Below are 21,917 nucleotides of genomic sequence, written 5' to 3' on the forward strand. Positions count from 1 at the left end.
TGCTATTAGCTACTGTTCGAAAGCTTCAGGTTGCTTGATGCAATTTTGGCTTCAGTCTTGTATATTCTACTTTATCTCAAGGTGTTCATCACTTTGACCATATAGTATATCTTTTGAAATACCCCAAGACCTTCTCTCTCCACAACCTCGCTCCTTTCTTCCTCTATAGCTGGGGGAAGAACAGAATAATAGTCAAATGGAATTAATAAGAATAGGTGTTTGTACCAGAAGGTGGAATTTCTGTTGGGAATCATAACGACAGAGAGACCCAGGCAAACACATTCCTGTTTCTCATGAAATACTCTCCCTCTTAGAATTCCTTGTGGCTGAAAGGTTTCTAATCCTATTGGAAAAGAAACACCCACAATTCTGGAGGAAGAGTCCAGGAAGAAGGAACTGAAAGACAGGATAGTGAGGCCCACACATTATTTAGGCCAAGGTAGTCCTCATGACACATATGAAGTACAGGTTAGTTCTCTGGAGTGCTGGACACATAAGTGCTTTAGAGCCAAATGAGTAATTATTCTTTTTCTTTTTGTGAAATGGTATCTGTGCACATGGGACTCAAGTTGAGATGGTCAAGGAGGGCTACAACTGCTGTATGAGACAGGTAGAAATTTCAGAATTTTGATTCTGTCCATATGCTGTCACTGCCCTTCTAATAGTTATATGAATGTAGCCCAGCTTTCTTGAGTTACATACAAAACAGCTTATAATATTATAAAACATGAATTTATAACTTTACTAAAGCATAAAGATTAAGTACCTCATAAAGAAATTTTGAGCTTCTTTTCCAAAAATGGGTATAAAATATTTGTTCAAATCATTTACAAGAACTCTCTTAGGTTATACATTCAGATAATTATTTATAGACATGAATTTTTGATGGGCCAGTATGGTCAGCTGAAAAATAGCCCCTCAAAATAGTCACACCCTAATCTCTGGAATGTGTGGATGTTTTCTTACCTAGCTAAAGAAATGATGCAGATGTGATTTAATTAGGGATCTTGAGGAGGGGCGATTATCTTACATTATATCATGGACCCTAAATCTAACCATCAGTGACCTTATACAGAGCAGATGGAGAGAGGTTATTACAGGAGACAATGTGAGGGCGCTGCTGACTTTGCAGGTGAAAGAAGGGGTCCTGGGTCAAGGCATGCATCTCCAGAATGGAAAAGATAAGGGATCGCTTTTTCCTAGAGAACCTCCCTAAGGAACATGGCCTTGCCTATGCCTTCATTTTGTCCCAGTCAAATCCACTTCGAGATTCTGGCCTCCTTATCTATAAAAGAGTATATTTCTGTTTCAAGTGACTAAATCTGTGGTAGTTTGCTACAGCAACCATGGGAAACCAATAAAGTCAGAAATATTCTAACCAAATAGAAACTGAGGGTTAAATAATTTATAATTTGAGTATGTGAACAGAAACTAAAGCTTCTCCCAGACCTGCAAACTTGATTAGGTGCTTTCACAACATAGCATAATCCTCTCTCACTGCATCCCTCACATACAGTGAGACTTAATTATTTAGTCATTTCTCTTCTCCAAAACCCAGAAAGTCCATGAGAGCCTGGTTTCATACCTGCCTTGCACATCTCTGTATCCCTAAAGTTGAGCATAGTAGCTGACACATAGCAGCATCAATAAACATTGGTTGAAACAGTGAACATGTGAATGAGAAAATGAGTGAATAAATAAATTATTTACGAATGGTGCCAAGCAAGGAGAAGCAAAGTGAGGCAACACAGGTAAAAGATCATTACCTCACACACTTAAATTGTTGTCCGTGTAGGGAAGAAAGCCAATGGATTCAGGAGATTATTTCATGCTCTTCCTGATCATCTTTTGCTAATAATACAAAGTTTTATATTATTTATAAAGTTTTAAACAGACTTTAAATTATCATAAAATGTAAGCATTTATAGATGAACGCTGGATAAAACATTTAAATATTTGAAAGTGATCTAATTCATTTTATAAATTGTGCTTATTTTATTTATAAATTGTGTATATTTTATTAATTGCATTTAGCATTTCATTGTACTATATAATAGAAATACTAATATTATACTGTTACATTGTGTTATTATATGGTCTAAACAATGATTCTTAGTAACAAATTACAAATATAGTACTTTTGCCGTTTTATACAAGCCAATAATCAATAGCTGAATTCGACAAGGAATTTGTATTTTTATACTTCATATGCTTTGTGTAGCCCAACTGGTTGTACTTCAAATAACCTTCACTAAAGCTTTATTCTCTTTGACAATCAGCACTTCTCTAAAACACACTCAAATACATAGAAATGGGAGGCTCTGGTGTGACAGCACCTAAACCACCTGTGTGGTAGGGCTGTTTGTCCAGTGACTTGCTGCTTACCATTACTAATATTGCTCAGTAAAGAGGGCTAGGTGTTTCCCTCTTTCTAATATACATAAAAACCTTAGGTTTGTAAAAGTTTTTACTATCACTAAATGCATTTCAATCAAAGCTAGTCTGTGTATCCCAAGCTAAACACTTTCTTCAAACAGAAGTGCATATCTTGGAATCTTTTGCACCTGTTAATTTGAAAGCAAAATTTGGATCTGAAACTTCACTTTTTTTATATTTATCTAAGCAGTTCTTTGCAGCTGTTCAAACTAGAATGATAATATGAAAATCACGTATCATTTATTCAGGAGGGGAATTAACTTTTATAATAACACACATTTCAGAAATTTTTCATGTAGATAAACACTGTTTTTTCCCCAGATTTAGATTCTCTTTGCAAAGATTTGTTCTGTGTCACTGAATTCTTCTTTCTCTACTGTGAGAGCTATATATGAATATGTAAATAAACTGGAGCAGTAGTCATTCATTGGAAAGCAATACTAATACTAATATTAAAGCCATTCATATCTTACAAAGAACTTCTCAGAATTAATATATAATATATAGTATTATATGCAAGTAATTCTCACTTGCATATAATATATAAAAGTATGCCTGCCTCAGTATAACTGAAGTTGAATTTGAAAATATTTCCAATAAAATTCTAAGTATTTTCAATACTCTTCAAACAGCAATTTTTAAAAATGTAAAAAATTCAATAGATATTATATATTATTAATGTATATTGAAAGGTTTTATTTCTTTCTACTTTACTCTTGCTCAGTTTTCCTAGCATCCCTGAGAAGGAAATATGTTGCATCCTAATGTATATTATAAAGATCTGTGAAAACAAATGAAATTGTATGTTTCAAATTATTTCAAATGTTTTAAACAAAAGTTTCATTTTTTATTGTTTAAGATAATCCTATTACATTTCCTTCATTCTAAAATGCATACATGTTTCATGTTTTAACATCCCTAAATACGTATGTAACTTAGATTTAGCGGTGTTTTGCAATTTGACAAGCTTTTTTTTCTTTTCTATTAATAATACATAATAATGGTACATGTAACAAATGATGTCATCTTAGATTGATTAAATGTAGTCAATTATTTAGCATATAAAATAAAGTAACTATATATTTCATTTATCTTTTATTATGTCATTCAGTTTATAGAAAAAGTCATTATAAACTAGTATTAAAAATTAAGAAATTATAACCTAGGATTATGTATTAAGAAATGTCTTAAGTGTTGGATACTTCTTTGTGACATGTAAGGTTTACTTAAAAGAAGAAAGTAAAAGCATTTAAATATGAAAGATCTGTAGAGCAATATCAACTATGTATAGTTGTTACATCTGAAAAAAAAACAGTTCCTTATATTGGAGATGGAAAAATCTATTTGGTACTTTCCTTTTCTCACTGAAACAATTTTACAGATTTCTAATATTTTCTCAGAGGTCTAAAAACTATATATTAGCATGTATCTAAGAGAAATGTCTGAAACTTATTTACAAAAGAAGTATGATTATTTTAACACCAGTAAGTATAAGAAAAGGTAAGCAGGCATCAACCTGTGTTGTAAGATTCTAGAAGATGATGGAAAATGCAAATTGGCCACAAATTTATAACTAACTCTCCCTGCCATAGTGCCTCAGATCCTTGATCCACCTGGTTGAGACATTGCTCTTGAAATGCTTTTTATATCTGAGATGGCTCATTCCTGAACTACTAGTAGCCCTTAACATTCCAGGATAAAATAGCCTAAAACAATTGTTAGCCATTCAAAGAATTCATGACTAAAACACCAAAAGCAATGGTAACAAAAGCCAAAATAGACAAATGGGATCTAATTAAACTAAAGAACTTCTGCATAGCAAAAGAAACTATCATCAGAATGAACAGGAAACCTACAGAATGGTAGAAAAATTTTGTAGTCTATCCATATGACAAAGGGTGAATATCTAGAATTTACAAGGAACTTAAACTTTCAAGAAAAAAACAACCCCATCAAATAGTGGGCAAAGGATACGAACATACACTTCTCAAAAGAAGACATTTATACAGCCAACCAACATATGAAAAAAGCTCATCAACACTGGTTGTTAGAGAAATGCAGATCAAAACCATAATGAGATACTGTCTCATACCAGTTAGAATGGTGATCATTAAAAAGTCAGGAAACAATAGATACTGGAAAGGATGTGGAGAAATAGGGATACTTTTACTCTCTTGGTGGGGGTGTAAATTAATTCAACCATTGTGGAAGACAGTGTGATGATTTCTCAAGGATCTTGAACCAGAAATACCATTTGACCCAGCAATCCCATTACTAGGTATATACCCAAAGAATTATAAATCATTCTACTACAAAGACACATGCACATGTATGTTTATTGCAGCACTGTTCACAATAGCAAAGACATGGAACCAACCCAAATGACCATCAATGATAGATTGGATAAAGCAAATGTGGCACATATACACCATGGAATACTATGTAGACATAAAAAAGGATGAGTTCATGTCCTTTGCAGAGACATGGATGAAGCTGGAAACCATCATTCTCAACAAACTAACACAGAAACAGAAAACCAAACACTGCATGTTCTCACTCATAAGTGGGAGTTGAACAATGAGAACACATGGACACAGGGAGGGGAACATCACACACAAGGACCTGTTGGAGGTGAAGGGCTAAGGGAAAGATAGCATTAGGAGAAATACCTAATGAGGATGACAGGTTGATGGGTGCAGCAAACCACCATGGCACGTGTATACTTATGTAACAAACCTGCACGTTCTGCACATGTGTACCAGAACTTAAAGTATAATTAAAATTTTAATTAAATAAATAAAAATAAAAAGATTGTTAGCCATTATCAAATGATTCCCTAAGGAATAACACACATTTTGATTAGGAGCAAGAAAACGTGGCAAAGACTGTAAAAATTCCCATCATATTTTAACATTGATACATTACTCAGGCTGAGAGTGACATCAATGAAAGACTAGTGATGAGAAATCTTGAAGTATACCAAGAAATTCTGGACTAAAGTACAGAACCATCATAAAGAAGATCTGACAATGAAAAGGAAAGAAAAAAATCACAGAATGTTACTCTTAATTCGACTGGTCATCTGCTAGAATATTTGTATTAAGATCTTGATTTCTGGGTTTAAAAGATCACCAAGCCCGGGCATGGTGGCTCACACCTGTAATCTCAGAAGGTTGGGAGGCCAAGATGAGCAGATCACTTGAGCTCAGGAGTTCGAGACCAGCCTGGGTAATGTGGCAAAATCCCATCTGTACAAAAAACACAAAAATTAGCCAGGCATGGTGGCATGTGCCTGTAGTCCCAGCTACTCAGGAGGCTGAAGCAGGAGAATTGCTGGAGCCCAGGAGGTCAAGGCTACAGTGAGCCATGTTTGAGTCTCTGCATTGCAGCTCAGGCAACAGAGTGAGACCCCCATCACTAAGAAAAATAATAAATAATCAATTTTCTTCTCACTCTAATACATCATGATAATCAAGACCTGAATTGTGTTTCTGTTAAGGCCATCATTTAACAGGAAGATAGACAAGAAAAGAATAAATTCACATTAACACTATGGTACTTACAAATTTAAAAAGTGATTATTAACAAGCTTCCTATTTCCTTTATGGATAAAAGAAGAAATACAAGTCAATTTGGATTTGATGAAAAAATTGTAAAAAAGCAATCATTTATTTTGAACACGGACTCTGTAAAGTAAACATATTTGAGCTGCTGAACACTTCATATGTGTAGCTCTGCCAGATTTTAGTGGTCTTTAGTCTCAGTTTGGCACTCTAATGTTCACAGACTGTTTCAAAAGGAAATTTTCAAAACAAAGAAAGATCAAAGTACATTTAAATATGTGGATGAGACTGAAGTATCTGTCAGTGGAAAAGATCTCCAAGATAGAAACTGTGATCTTTAAAAGACAGTTTCTGTTCATCAGCCGAACCCAAACAAAACATCATTTTGTTCCAGAAGATGAAACCAACGCATTTTGACAATTAGATTTGGATTATGGGCTTCCTAATTAATTTATGACTTCTAGCTTTGTATGGTAACCTTCCTAATCCATTTCTTGAAGAAGAATAACACCACACAATGAAAAGTCGAATTTATTAAGAGGCCAAAGTTACGAATGAGTGGGGACTTAGAATTCATCTAATGAAACTATCTCATGTTACAGGCATGGAAACAAAGGCGTAGGGAGGGAAAGTGTCTTGCCAGAAAAATTACACAACCTTTCCTCTAAAAGGAGGAGAGAGACTCCACATCTCCATGCCCACTGCCAAGTTCTCTTTCCCCCAATATTAAAGCACAGCAAAGAGCAACTGAATGTGAGTGAATGATTTACCATACGTCATACTTGAGTTTTGGCAGCATTTCACTACTTTTTGAAGCCATAGTGATCTGAGTTACTAAAGACTGACACTACTATTTCAGTAAAGTTTATTGTTCATATGAAACCATTACAAAGTATAGTAAGAGATAGAACAAATTTGATTTTGAAGTTGACTTTCTGTGCTTAGAGCATGTGATGAGGGAAAATGTTCTGACAGTTCAAGCTTACTCAAGCTTAATGACAGATCTAAATTGGAGCTTGGAGATAAAAGAAATTCTTTAGTGATGCCTCAGTTGTCATTGATTGCTATGAGCAATTTTAAAGCTATTCAAGATGAGAATTGCCAGCTTAGTTCTGAAAGGGGAGAAAGTGGTACATAGATTAGAGGCTGGTACAAATGCTATCTTGGTTTAAAAAGAGAGAGGACACTTTAGTATCACACGCATAGGTGACAATCGTGACTACATATAGACATTTATCAGCAGGAAATGACTCAATGAATGTTTAGGGTAGTGTAAGCACCAGCTGTGCTGAGGAAAATGAAAATGAAAAGCAGCTTCCCTTATAAGGATCACCAGCAGCAACATGGCTGGGGAGGGAGGGAGAGGAAAGTGGTTGCTAAAGCTGAGAGCTAATAAAAATAATAATAAACTATCTTCATAAATTACAGGATATTGTCCTTCTGCTTGCTAAAAATCATGGAATTAAAAAGATATAGAGTTCATTCTGAGAAATTCAATTTCATCAAATGGAAAATGAAAGCATCTCCAATTCTATATATATGCACTGAAGCCTTCATGCCCCATTTACACTACTTGAATTGAATCTTGTAATAAGTTTCTGCCTATTGAGTCCACATAAATGGTGGCCATCAAAATGTTCTATTTTTAACTATCTTTTAAGTTGCTTTCTCTTCAGTACTTTTCCTGATAAAATGTCCTAATTTCTTAAGACTGTTAATTAATTGATGTGCTTTCCCCTAAATAATAGCATCATTCATTTAAAGGTAGGAGCCAGAAAGAGAAAATTTCAGCAATCTTTGAGATTTTTTGTTGTTGTTGACAAAGAGTTCTATCTACAGGTGTGATAGAGGGCCCCAGGAAACAATATAGTCCCAGTAGACATTTTCTATTGGAGTACACATCTCTTACCTGTTTATCCCCTAAATATACTGTGCATACTCATACTCAGTTCCTTTTTAAAAAATGAAGCTGTTAGTCTATATAAAAATGGCTTTTCCAAGATTATTCATCTAGTGTATATAGCTCATTCTCTAATTCTTAACTCCAGCATCACTTTAGTGACTGGAAATCACATGTCAGAGAGAAATAAACATTCTGCCTTTGTTCAGGACCACACCTCCAACATAGCAGTATCAGATACAATTAGTTTATTTGCCAATTTCCTTCACTGTAAGAACTGCCCTATAGAATATTATTTGTCTCTGTATCTGCCACAGGAGTTAATATATTGACTAGGACATAGGAGATACTACAGAATATTTGTTGAATAAATGAATAAAAGTGGACTTTACCAATAGGATTGTGTATTTCTTTGCTTTCAATGGGAATTACAATAAAATATAAAATCCAGCTACAGACAACCTTGCTGCTGAATTTTTCTTTTACATATATCACAGAAATGTATACTTTACCCTAATATGTCCTATGCAAATATTTCATTATGTCTATTTTCTACCTAAGTATTTATTGTTAACAAAGAAATTGCACAGGAATTTATGAGTGTGTTCCTATAATGAGATAAATCACATTTCTTCCTTTATTTTGCATCAATATAGAAGAACTCACCAAAATATTATTTTCTGTTAATCTAGACTAGGATTGATAAACGTAGAGATGGAAAAATGATTATATGGAAATGACAGAATCCATCTCCTTTCAGAATCATATCTGGGTTAGGGAGGAGAGCAAGTGAATCTTAGGAATTCCTGTGTAGTCTCTCGCTAACACCTTCACCTGCAATATCATAGCTTTCAGTTACTATGGTGAGATTCAGCCACAGCATTTTTACTACACCATACTGTCTGCCAAAGTATTTCTTAGCAGACAAAGAAATGTTTCATTTTCTTTTATAGAAAATGAAAACTATTCTCATGTATTTATGTTTGTCATATGAGTGGACCTGGGTAGAAAAATCCAGATGATTTTGGTAAAGTGAGCTGGCAAAACCCAACGTAAATTTCCTAATAAACAAAAGCAAGTATTTTATAGTGTAAATTGTGCCACATCAGGGGAAATCTCATAGTCCACATATGTTGCAAATTTCTAATATCCAATCCCAACAGTCTGGGTATATTCAGTTGTTATTTGTTTGTTTGTTTCTACCAGCAAAATGCTGTTGTTTTCCAAATTCTTGTCATTTTTGGCAATGTGCTCTAATAAGAGAGGGGAAAAAAGTTCATCGAAATAACTTCCCATGAGGGTGCTTGTTCTTTGTGAAGGTATACGCAATGTCATTATCTTTATCAGAGCAGAAATAGTTCTTACCTTCTAAAGAATGTATACAATCACCAAGCACGGTGGCTCACACCTGTAATCCCAGCACTTTGGGAGGCCTAGGTGGGTGGATCACAAGGTCAGGAGTTCAGGACCAGCCTGGCCAACATGGCAAAAGTCCATCTCTACTAAAAATACAAAAAAATAGCTGGGCCTCCTGGCATCCACTTGTAGTCCAAGCTACTCGGGAGGCTGAGGCAGGAGATTTGCTTGAACTCAGAAGGCAAGGTTGCAATGAGCTGAGATTGCATTACTGCACTCTAGCCTAGGTGACAGAGTGAGACTCTGTCTCCAAAAAAAAAAAAAAGAATCAAAAATGAGATAGTTATACTTACTTAACCTGCCTTACTTTTATCCAAATAAACATGAAAAGAATTTAACATAATATTTGAAATTTTAACATAGGATATTTTTACTAGAAAAAAATAATAGCAGTTTTTTTTAACGTTTGTTCACATCACAAAATTACTGAGAAACAAAACATTTCTAAAGTTATATTAGAACATTGTAATTCATATTTGTGTTAGAATGATGGTTACCAGAATCTGAAAAGTATAGTGGAGGAGTGGAAGTGGGGATGGTCATTGGGCACAAAAATATGGATAGAATGAAAAAGACCTAGTATTTGATAGCACAACATGGTGACTACAGCCAGCAATAATTTATTGTGCATTTTAAAATAGCTACAAGACTATAATTAGATTATTTGTAACACAAAGAAAGGAAAAATACTTAAGGTGATGGATATCCCATTTATTCTGATGTGATTATTGCACATTGTATACTTGTATCAAAATAACTCATGTATCTCATAAATATGAGTACACCTACTATGTACTCATAAAAATTAAAAATTATAAAAATTATAAAAAATAAAAAACAAATGCTTCTCTTTTCTAGTAATCCTCTAAAATTATTTCAAGAATGATATTGATGCTATAACAAAATTATACCAATATTGATAAAGTAGGACTGCAAATTGGGTCTTGTAATAATAAATTTGCCCCGTGGGTTTTCTTATATAGTTAAGTGGAATCGTTTAGTACTCAAGCCACTCCAGAAGAGCAAGTTATCTAACTTTGGGGAAAAACCAAACCAAACCAAACCAATTATTCTTACAAACCACAGGTAACTTAGTAAATTATAAAAGAAATTATGAATATTATTGAGAAGCATAAAAAAAGACAATGCAACCTGTCAACTTATGTCCAGAAATAAACATCAGCTTTATACATAACTAATAATGATAATAATTTTTCAAAATGTTCCTTTTCTGGTAAATTTCTGACCACTACTTACCATTCCAGTTTGCGCTCTTGCCTAGCTTACATACAGCAGACTCTTTTTTTTTTTTTTTTTTTTTTGAGACGGAATTTCGCTCTTGTTACCCAGGCTGGAGTGCAATGGCGCAATCTCGGCTCACCGCAACCTCCGCCTCCTGGGTTCAGGCAATTCTCCTGCCTCAGCCTCCTGAGTAGCTGGGATTACAGGCACGCGCCACTGTGCCCAGCTAATTTTTTGTATTTTTAGTAGAGACGGGGTTTCACCATGTTGACCAGGATGGTCTCGATCTCTTGACCTCGTGATCCACCCGCCTCGGCCTCCCAAAGTGCTGGGATTACAGGCATGAGCCACCGCGCCCGGCCAGCAGACTCTTAATTTTGTATTGATTGAACAATTTAATTATTGGTTTGATCTGCTTTTCCTCCATTAGTCTGAATATTCCAGAACTGATGATGTACTTTCACTTTGAAATTAACTAATAAGAAAGTCTGAATTATAACATTTTAATGCATCAAAATTGTCCTTTCAACAAATATTCTTTTACTGTTGAGGAAATAGCAAGTATATTCTCAAAGTCTTTGTTTCACTAATACTGATACTGCAGGAATGAGGCTTCATTTATTTTTAACAGGAAAACTGTTGATTTATGAGGGCACATTTTTGGTTCTTTGTTGTTGTTGTTGTTGTTGTTGTTTTGCCCTTATTAATTAAAAAGTAGGAAACAGGCTGGGCTGGTGGCTTACAACTGTAATCTCAGCACTTTGGGAGGCTGAGGCAGGGGGATCACCTGAAGTCAGGAGTTCGAGACCAGCCTGACCAACATGGTGAAACCTCATCTTTACTAAAAAAAAAAAAAAAAAAAAAAAAAGTACAAAAATTAGCCAGGCATGGTGGCGCACAACTGTAATCCCAGCCGCTTGGGAGGCTGAGGAAGGAGAATCGCTTGAACCGGGGAGGCAGAGGTTGCAAGTGAGCCGAGATCACATCACTGGACTCCAGCCTGGGCAACAGAGTGAGACTCCATCTCAAAAAAAAAAAAAAAAACAAAAAAAAAACGTGTATATGTTGAAGTAGTGTATTTGCAGTTGCAATAGGTATATTTCTTGTTTTTTAAAATCTGATTCATCATGCAGGCAAATTATTATGCAACCTTTTGTTTCCCTCTAAATTAATGTATTCTCATGTTAAAAAAAAATCACATTCTGTCATGTTAAAGCACACTCATATTTTTAAGATTCTTAAAGTTTAGCATAAACTTTAGATTCTTAAACTTTAAAGTTTAGCATAATCTTTAAAGATTCTTAAAGTTTAGCATAACCCAAAAGTCATCTGATTATTATACTTTCAATGGCCAGGCCCCTCAACCTTTTCAACAGTAATGTTTGTTTATTTAATCTAAAACGGTGAAATAGCTAAGGTTTATAAACAGAGAAAGCCCCTATCAAACATAGAAAAATTGGATTGATAACTGTAACCAAATGATAATCTGATATGAAATTTGATTAGTTTATTTGCCAATTTTCTTTCCTGTAAGAACTACCCTATAGAATATTATTTGTCTCTGTATCTGCCACAGGAGTTAATATATTGACTAGGACATAGGAGATACTACAGAATATTTGTTGAATAAATGAATAAAAGTGGACTTTACCAATAGGATTGTATATTTCTTTGCTTTCAATGGGAATTACAATAAAATATACAATTTCAATGACATTTAATCTTTAGTTCACATAACAAGTAGCATTCAGGATTCAAGGATATATGAAGGTATGGCTGAAGAGATTGTTCTGGGTAGAAGAAGGCACTGTAAATAACAATTACCAAGATACTGCTGTGAATGCCTTTTTACTGTTCATTAGAGCAAACTGCTGTAGAATTTTCACTATATTCTGGGGAGCAACATGAAAGAGATTCTGGAATCTGTGATCTTTTGCTGGGTCACTAGTGATCCAACAAATATGTATCCCAAGGCATATATTCCTTGATGTGAAAGTTAGAAAATACTTCAACTCTATTACTTTCTGTATTTTTTTATTTTTCAAAAATGGAGCTTGACTTTCATTCTTGGCAACTACAGGACATACCTGAAACTAATGGACTTCAGACTCATCTGGCCAAAATAATGCAGTTATCTATTTTAATCTGTAGTGTTTGTGGGGTCCTGTCCTTCTTCACATTCCTAATGCTGTTATTTTAAATATCTCTTTTTTACCTTTGATCAGTTTTTCAAATGTTTATCTATTTTATTAGTATTTTAGCAGACTTATTTTAATATTATTAATAATTTCTTTGTTATTTGCTTGCTTCTTTGCATCTTTTTATTTATTTTCTCAATACGTAACATTATATTTACTCTTCATTTCTTTTATATTAGTTGGATTTATTCTGGGTTTATTTCCCTTAATTTTTGGGTTGAATGCTCAGCTCATTTATCTCAGTCCCTCTGGTGTAATGACATCATGCCAGGTAACTTTTAAGCCAATATCTTTCTCTCTAAGTAATATTCAGTTGTATGTTATAAACATTGAGGTGTGGCAAATTCAATTCCAAATATTTAGCACTTTTCATTATTATCTTTTTTATTCATCTTTTCTTTTTTAAAATAATTTTAATGTTTATTGTAGATTCAAGGGTTTCACATGCAAGTTTGTTACCTTGGTATATTGCATGATGCTGAGGTTTGGGGTGTGATTGATCCTGCCACCCGGGTAATGAGCATAGCATCCTTTGTTAGTTTTTCAACTGTGCCCTCCTCATTCCCTCCCCACTCTGGTAGTCTCCAGTGTCTATTGTTGCCTTCTTTACATTCATGTTTACTCCATTTTTAGCTCCTACTTGTAAGTGAAAACGTGGTATTTGGTTTTCTGCTCCTATATTAATTTGTTTAGGAAAATGGCCTCCAGCTGTATCTATCTTGCTGCAAAGAATATTATTTAATTTTTTTATGATTGTGTAGTATTCATGGTGTATATGAGTTTTATTTCCCTGATGATCAGGGATGTTGAGCATTTTTAGATATGTTTATTAGTCAGGTGCATGTTTTCTTTGAGAAGTGTCTGTTTATGTCTTTTGCCCACTTTTTAATGTGGTTTTTTGTTTTTTGATTGTTTAATTGTTTAAGTTCCTTATAAATTCCAGATATTAGAATCTATGATGCGTAGTTTTTCAGATGTATATTTTGTGATTGTTTTCTCCCATTCTTTATGTTGTTCATTTACTCTGTTGATAGTTTCTTTTATTGTGCAGTAGCTCTTTAGTTTAATGAGGCTCCATTTGTCAATTTTTGTCTTGGTCATAATTGCTTTTGAGGACTTAGTGGTCACAATTGCTTTTGAGGACTTAGTTATAATGTTTTTCCCAAGGCCCATATCCAGAGGTGTTTCTTGGGTTTTTCTCTAGGATTCTTATAGTTTAAGGCCTTACATTTAATTCTTGTTTTTTTTTTTTTTTTTTTTTTTTTGAGGTGGAGTTTCACTCTTGTTGCCCAGGCTTGAGGTTGCCCAGGCTTGAGTGCAATGGCACGATCTCGGCTCACCAAAACCTCCACCTCCTGGGTTCAAGAGATTCTCCTGTCTCAGCCTCCTGAGTAGCTGGATTACAGGTATGCACCACCATGCCTGGCTAGTTTTTTTGTATTTTGAGTAGAGACGGGGTTTCACCATGTTGGTCAGGCTGGTCTCGAACTCCTGACCTTGTGATCTGCCCACCTTAGCCTCCCAAAGTGCTGTGATTACAGGCATAAGCCACCACGCTGGGCATTACATTTAATTCTTTAATTCATCTTGAGCTAGTTTTTGTATGTAGTGAAAAATAGGTCTTCAGTTTTGTTCTTCTGCATATGGCCAGTTATCCCAGTACCTTTTATTGAATAGGGAGTCTTTTCCCCATTTGACTTTGGCAAAGATCAGATGGCTGATGAAGCTTTATATTGGGGTACAATCAATTTTTTGTACCCCAATTGGGGTACAATCTGTTTTTGTACCAGTACCATGATGTTTTGGTTATGGTAACCTTTTAATACAGTTTGAAGTCAGGTAGATGATAATCTATCGATTATCCCATCCTGTACTCAGCCTTCAACCCACACAACTTGCTGACAGACATATGTTTCTGGTCCCACATTTTTTTACTCATTTTCATGTCAAAGCCAGTTATGTGTTTTCCACATTTCTGAACATAGGCCTCTTGAGTTGTGCTTTGTCTTAGCTATGTCTACATCTTTCTTACACACAGAAAACATTTGAATTCTGGCTTCCTCAAACATACCTCTCAAATATACCAAGTGTTCATCTCTATTATCTCCTCATCAAAGGAAAAAATGAGAAGATCACATCTATTGTGGCAATTTGTTGGTGTATAGAAGAGGATCAAGGCAAAGGCCATGTTTGTGTACACATGTGCACACACACACACCCCCACCTCAGTACCTAATTATGTCCCTCCTCACTAAGTCTCCTCACTACATCTACTCCCACTCTGCTTTTCTCAGAGTAATGGAAGTATTATTTAATCTGGATAGAAAGGAGGCAGGAAGGAAACATTTTCTGACTTACTGTGTATTTTTTAAAAAAATATATTGTTTATGAGGCTGGGCGTGGTGGCTCACACCCATAATCCCAACACTTCAGCAGACCGAAGCAGGTGGATGTGTTGAGCCCAGAAGTTCAAGACCAGTCTGGCCACAATGGTGAAACTCCATCTCTACTAAAAATACAAAAAATTAGCTGGGTTTGGTGGTTTGTAACTATAGTCCCAGCTACGCAGGAGGCTGAGGTGGGAGGATCACCTGAGCCCAGGAGGTGGAGGCGGAGGTTGCAGTGCATGGTGATTGCATCACTGCATTTCTGCCTAGGCAACAGCGAGATCCTCTCTTTCCCAAATATGTATATTTCATGGACTGAACTTTATGCCCAACATTCTTCAGGGCTTAAGCTTTTGAAGGTCAGAAGTGTCATTTTTTTTTTTTCTTAAAAGTGGCTTCAGGTGTCCAAAATCTGTAATGACTTTCCTTGAAGAGTAGGTGTTTCATAACCTCAAGGTATGAGACAGCGAGTAGTTCTGAGTAATAGAAAATCCTAAAAGTAACACAGAAGTTAATATATTAAAAATATTATTCTGCCACATACCATATGAGAGCAACACTAATGCTTTTTTTTAATTTGTGTTAAAGCAAATTTGTAAGAATTAAGACATACTTTATCCCAATTCTAATCTCCATTTCAGGATATCTCCAACAAGTGAATGATTTTCAGAACTAGGTAATCTTTAAGGAAGTTATATACTGTTATGTAAAGGGCCTTCAAAACTCTCAAGGTTGTAAATATTTTTAAAAAATCAATAAGAATAAAGTTTCATTCCCAAATGCAAAATTTTGTTTTTTACAAAGGAAACATACAAGATCCATAAGTTAGAGATCGTATGTTGTACCTGTCAGACAACCAAGTTTTAAAAATTAAATAAAAGAAAAAGAAAAAAAGAAAGACAATCCTTTACTAGTGGCTCTTTTTTAATAAGAATTTTTCCAGGATTTTAAGTAGAAATCAATCAAGTTCGGCAATATTAGACCTCCACGTCCACAAGACTGATATAATCAGTCACCCTAAAACTCTGTAAAATACAATCCATTTTAAGCACATTAGCATTTCTTCTGGAAGGGATATAAGATGTGAGAAAGAGAAAATATTTTCAGTAAATAGTGGCAATTAAACATTGAGTATAAGTCCAAAATAAAGCAAAAGAATATCTCTTAGGTTAAATGAAAACTTCAATATAAGTTTTTTCCTTCTGTGTAGGAAAAAAACTATAAGTAATTTTTAAAATTTGCATTAAATGTATTAGAACCTAGTTTTAAAACTGAGAATATTTGAGAATATGTACCACAAAGCAACAACATCAATTTAAAAATCAAAGATTCAGAACCATTTAAAAGTACCTTGTGTTTCAAGGCTCTTAAAACTCTTTGATTTTAAATTTTGTTATAAAAACATAAGCTCTATGAGGACATAGACCTTCTCTAAGTTTTTCCCCACCGAAATTTCACTGCGCAGAACTTTAAATAAAAGACGAAAATCACTTCATAAATCCCCATAGAATGAATGAAAATATACGATTTTATCCTGACCACATATTTATGACACAATGAAGGTATTTTGGTTTCACCATTTCATGAGCAGAGATGCTTAGTGATATTTTTCAAATAGCACACAGTTATTTAGTATCAGATATAAATGTTATTAAGTTTTAAGTCAGTGTAATGTTCTTTACTCAAGAGCAGACAAGATTTATGAGAATGCTGAAGGGTTACATTTGTACATCATTGAATGAATCAAAACTGCTATTTTAATTCCCTACAGAACCTGAAATTTTGTCAGATTCAGAGAAAAAGTTTTTGGTTTGTTTTCCTTTAAATCTGTATCTATTGAAGTATAACTAACATTTGTTCCTGAGCAGTTTGTCTATCAATTCATTCATCCATTCATTTGTTCATCCTCTTTTTATCTTAATTATATCACTCAGCACTAAAGTAAAGCAACCATACAAATAAAATAAAGCTGAGGGAGTCTGGACTATCACAATAAATAACTCAACTTACTTTGTGCTTAAAGAGTACTATGACTTTGTTACGCCTTTGTGCTTTTTACAGCAAGAAATTATTTTGTCACATTGGCTTAGTTGTAGGGAGAACCAATAAAATCTCAACAATTTGATTATTCCCTAAACTGTCACCATTCTCTATCATTTTTCAAGCAACTCCTTTTTACTTTACCAGGACAGTTTGATAAGGTCATTCTCTCTATCTACACTGCAGGATTTCATTCATTCCTGGGATAAGAGAGGAATGAACACTTTAAGAAGATTCTAGCCAAGCCATATGGGTTTCTCTATGAGTTCAGGATTGTGAAGAAAATTAAAGGCATATTGAACGAGAGAAGTTAAAGGAACCTGGAGGTATTTAGCAGTGAGAAAACTCTATGATCAGGCAAGGTCATGGTTTTCAAACATTTGAAAGGCTGTAAGGTTCCAAAAAGGACTATTTGTACTAGGGATAGAAGTCGTGCTGGTGGCAGGAAGGTTAAGAGTATAGATTGCAGTTCAGCATAAGGAAGTAAGAGCTATTCAAATAGAGAATGGGTTATGCAATTCAGCCCATGTGGAAATCTTCACTATTTATTAGTCACTGGGCTTATCCAAGTGTAGGTTAGAAAACCTCTTGATGGGGTTGATGTAAGCCAATTCAGTCATTACATTAAGGTTTAGATTTCATGACCTTTAAAGTCCATTCCAACTCTGAGATCCACCGAGGCTCAGAAACCCACTCCACTGGGAGTGCTGCCTGCCAAATTAGTCTTTGCATGAAAGGCACAAAATGATGTCAATTGTTGCAGCTGCAGTGAGTCAGCTGGAAACTGCCTCACAAAGGCAAAGTTCAACCTAGTTACTAAACCCCAACTAATTTTAAATGATTTTAGCTTTCTTAGATGGTTCCAGAATTACACACTCAATTAATGCTGTTGATTTCAGCCAAGTCTCCACAAAAATAAGTGGAAGCAAGGCAATTATTTGGATAAGTCAAACCAAAGAAACTAAATCTTTCTATTTTAACTCTATTTTCAATGGTCCTGAAAACTCAGACCAAAAGTATATCACGATTCATGACATAGAGAATTGAACTGGAAAATACAAGCTCTCAGTTCAAGTCCCTGCCATATTTCATTGCATTTGTAAGAGAGAAAGTTTCAGAGTCAGCCTGATTTGGGTTTGAAAACTTACTTAACCATCGCTAGTTATGGGACCTTGCAGGAGCCATGATATCTCTGAATCAGTAATGTCATCTACACTAACAACTGCAACTACCATTATTGGAAGCCTGCTATGTGCCTGTCACTGGACTAGAGTTTCAAATGCACATTTATTATCTTTATAGTATTTCTATGAGATGAGAATGCTCATCTCATTAATTACATTTTAGAAATGAAGAAAATTACTTTCAAGGAGATAAAGTCACTTCCCCAAGCCACACAATTAGTGGAAATCTTATGAGGTTGAACAGCACTTCTTAACATTTCATTGTAAATCATAGCCAGTGAAATGTAAAAATGTCCTGTAGATCTTACAGGAGGATTATTTATTCATCTTATGCCCTGCCTCTGTCCTGCTATAGCCATCACAGAAGTTGTCTGTGATGGCTAGCTCTAGTAACACATCTAAGGATGAGGAAGAAACACACTGAAAATAATCTGGGTCCCTGTGATTTTGAGCAACCACCGTATGTGTCTAAATCAGCTCATAAAAAAGTTCAACATGATAGGGAAATGCACTTCTCTCATTTTAAGCATTGTAAGACATTATTAATATGAGTTTTAGTATAATGATGCTGACCTTAGTTATCCTAAGTGAGGTACCACATATTCAAACAAATCGTGTTTCTGGAGCAGAGACTCATGCTGAGGCATAATATGAAAGTTATTTGATTAAACAATATGCATATAAAACTACAGAAACCAAAAAGCTATCTAGCAGCTTAAAATTGTTGTAAGTTATTAAGTAGTCAACCGTGGTAAGTTTTGGGGCAGATTTAACCAAGCAGAGTATATATATATAATAAGTTGGAGTTGAGGACAAAAGCATGTCTTCATAATCTGTAACACTGGCAAATCAATACTTCCTATAATATTCCTCTAGAACCCAGTAATAATAAATAAAAAACAGTCATCAATTAATGCTAGAAGCCAATCATCTCATCCTTTGTTTGACTCATTTACTTAAATAATTGTGTCATATTCTCCAATGTGCCATGCCTGTTACATATGCTCAAGTCCTCAGGACTGATTAGAGACACAGAAATTGAAAAGCATAATTCCTGTCCTCTAGTGAAAGAGACATAAAATTAAACAAATACACAGAAATGAGTGATGTAATGGAAATATGCACAAAACGCCTTGGAAGCCCAGAGGAGAAACATTCCCTACCCACATTATGGGGAGGGAAGGGGATTACAGACTTCTCAAAAGAGATGACAATTCACCTGAGTCCTCAGCAATACATAGAATTTAACCAGGCGTGTAAATAGCAGAAGGGTACTCTAGACAGAGTAAAAAGTCTGTACAAATGCAAGGAATTGATGGCTTGACATATTTGGGCTGGAGTACACACATTAATATGGAATAGAGGAAAAGGGGATATGAGGAAAGGGTTGGATAACCAAAGGCTCATTATACTAGCCAGAGGAGCTTAAATTTTATCCTTGAAACATTTAAGGTATTTCATGAGCACTTAAATGACCGAATGTGTTTGCAGAGATTACTCTAGGAAGAGTTTGTAGGACAAAATTGCATTGTAGATGTAAATTGAAGGGCACAGCTCCCTGCAGCCTCCACCTCCCAGTTCCAGGTGGGACCAGCCTCCTAAATAGCTGAGACTCCAGGTGCACACCACCACACTCGGCCTCTCTCATTTTTTTTCTTTCTTTCTTCTTTCTTTCTTTCCTTCCTTCCTCTTTCTCTCTCTCTCTTTCTCTCTCTCTTTCTCTCTTTCTCTTCTCTCTTTCTTTCTTTCTTGTGGGGAAAGAGTTTCACATGCTGCCCAGGCCACTCTCTAACTCCTGGGATCAAGCGATATGTCCACTTTGGCTTCCGAAAGTGCTGGGATTACAGGCTTCAGCCACCAAGCCTATCATAAATATTTTGTACTGTATTTTGGTATATCTTTTCTATGTTTAGACATGTTTAGATACATAAAAACATACATTGTGCTACAGTTGCCTACAGTATTCAGTAAAGCAACATGCTGCATAGATTTGTAGTCTAGGAGCAATAGGCTATATCATACAACCTAGGTGTGCAGCAGGCTATATTGTCTAGGTCAATGGTTCCCAACCTTTTTGACACCAGGGACCGGTTTCATGGAAGACAATTTTTCCATGGACGCAGTGGCAGCGGAAGGGAGGGTAGTGTGGTGTCAGGATGATTCAAACACATTACATTTATTGTGCACTTTATTTCTGTTATTATTACTTTCTAACATACAATGAAATAATTATACAACTCATAATGTAGAATGAAGGGGAGTCCAACGTTTGTTTTCCTGAAACTAGATAGTCCGGTTTGGGGGTGATGGGAGACAGCGACAGATCATCAGGCATTAGGTTCTCATAAGGAGCTCACAACCTAGCTCTCTCGCATGCGCAGTTCACTACAGGATTTGCGCTCCTGTGAGACGCTAATGCCGCCATTCATCTCACAGGAGGCAGAGCTCAGGCAGTAATGCGAGCAATGAGGAGTGGCTGCAAATACAGACGAAGCTTAGCTCACTCGCCCACCGCTCACCTCCTGCTCTGCAGTCTGGTTCCTAACAGGTCAGGGAGGTGATGCAGGGGTTGGGGACCCCTGGTCTAGGATTTTGTAAGTACACTGTGTGATGTTGACACAGTGACGAAATCGCCTAATGTTGCATTTCTCGGAAAGGTACCAGCGCAATGCATGATTGTAGTTTTCCATCAAAGCAAAGCCGCTTGAATTGAGACAATATTCAAAAATATGTTTCAGAAAGAAAAGTAAAAGGAGAGTGTCTTTTCCAAAAACTAGAGAGAACTGAAAATGTTTATATCGTGGTGGGGGCAGGAAAGTGTGTAGAAGGATGAGGGTAATAATTGAAGGAAAGACCGTGAGCACTTAAGTGAAATGGACCCTATGCAAAATATGCAGTACATAATAGACTCAGGCAATAGAATTGTTTATGAAAAGGGACCCCAAGCATGAGTAAAGTATTCAGATTTAAGGAAATAAGAACTTTATCACTTGCTTTCCTATCCCAGAGGTAAGCCAATTGGGAGAGTCAAAAAGAAAAAAAAGTCACAGTCAGCAGAAGGTCTGAATAGCCATATTATCTGTGAGATGCTTTATACTTGATCCAAGAACCAGAACAAAGAGATGTATTCTTTTCTTCCCCATTCTTATTATCTTATTTGTCCTTTTCTATGTAAATAGGGGTTGGGATAGAAATTTAAAAAAAAATCTTAAAGACATTTTTCTTCATCATTAGGTAGACTTAGGCAAAACAACTCACTGAATGGAACTATAGACAGTGTTTTAAACATTAAAATCTAACACACGAGGAAAAAGGAAGGACATTCAGAAAGAAATTGTTAGTATTATTCATAAATGTAAAGACAGTATTGTCAGATCAACAGTAGGAAAATTATAGATGATTTTGAGAGATTAACACCTGGGGGGGAAAAGTCTCAGGATTAAACCCCAGAGATTAGGAACAGGATTCTTAAAATGCAGTTTTGACAATGGTGAAGACTAGTGTGTTTTTCATCATTGTATCCCCCATATGTGATGCTGTAATAGCATACA

General features: G+C 35.3%; 1 long non-coding RNA gene across 1 annotated transcript in view; it reads left to right on the forward strand.

Annotated features, from left to right (window-relative positions):
• LOC135274163 (uncharacterized) overlaps positions 1–7,634 on the forward strand; it is a 47,451-nt gene extending 39,817 nt beyond the window's left edge. Inside the window, exon 4 of the long non-coding RNA XR_010341947.1 lies at positions 7,428–7,634. This is a non-coding gene — a long non-coding RNA (uncharacterized LOC135274163). The remainder of the gene's footprint in view (positions 1–7,427) is intronic.
• Positions 7,635–21,917: the final 14,283 nt, after the last annotated feature.

Source organism: Aotus nancymaae, unplaced genomic scaffold, assembly GCF_030222135.1.
Source record: "Aotus nancymaae isolate 86718 unplaced genomic scaffold, 86718_ANA_hifiasm-v0.15.2.pri h1tg000011l, whole genome shotgun sequence".
NCBI classification, from domain to species: domain Eukaryota; kingdom Metazoa; phylum Chordata; class Mammalia; order Primates; family Aotidae; genus Aotus; species Aotus nancymaae.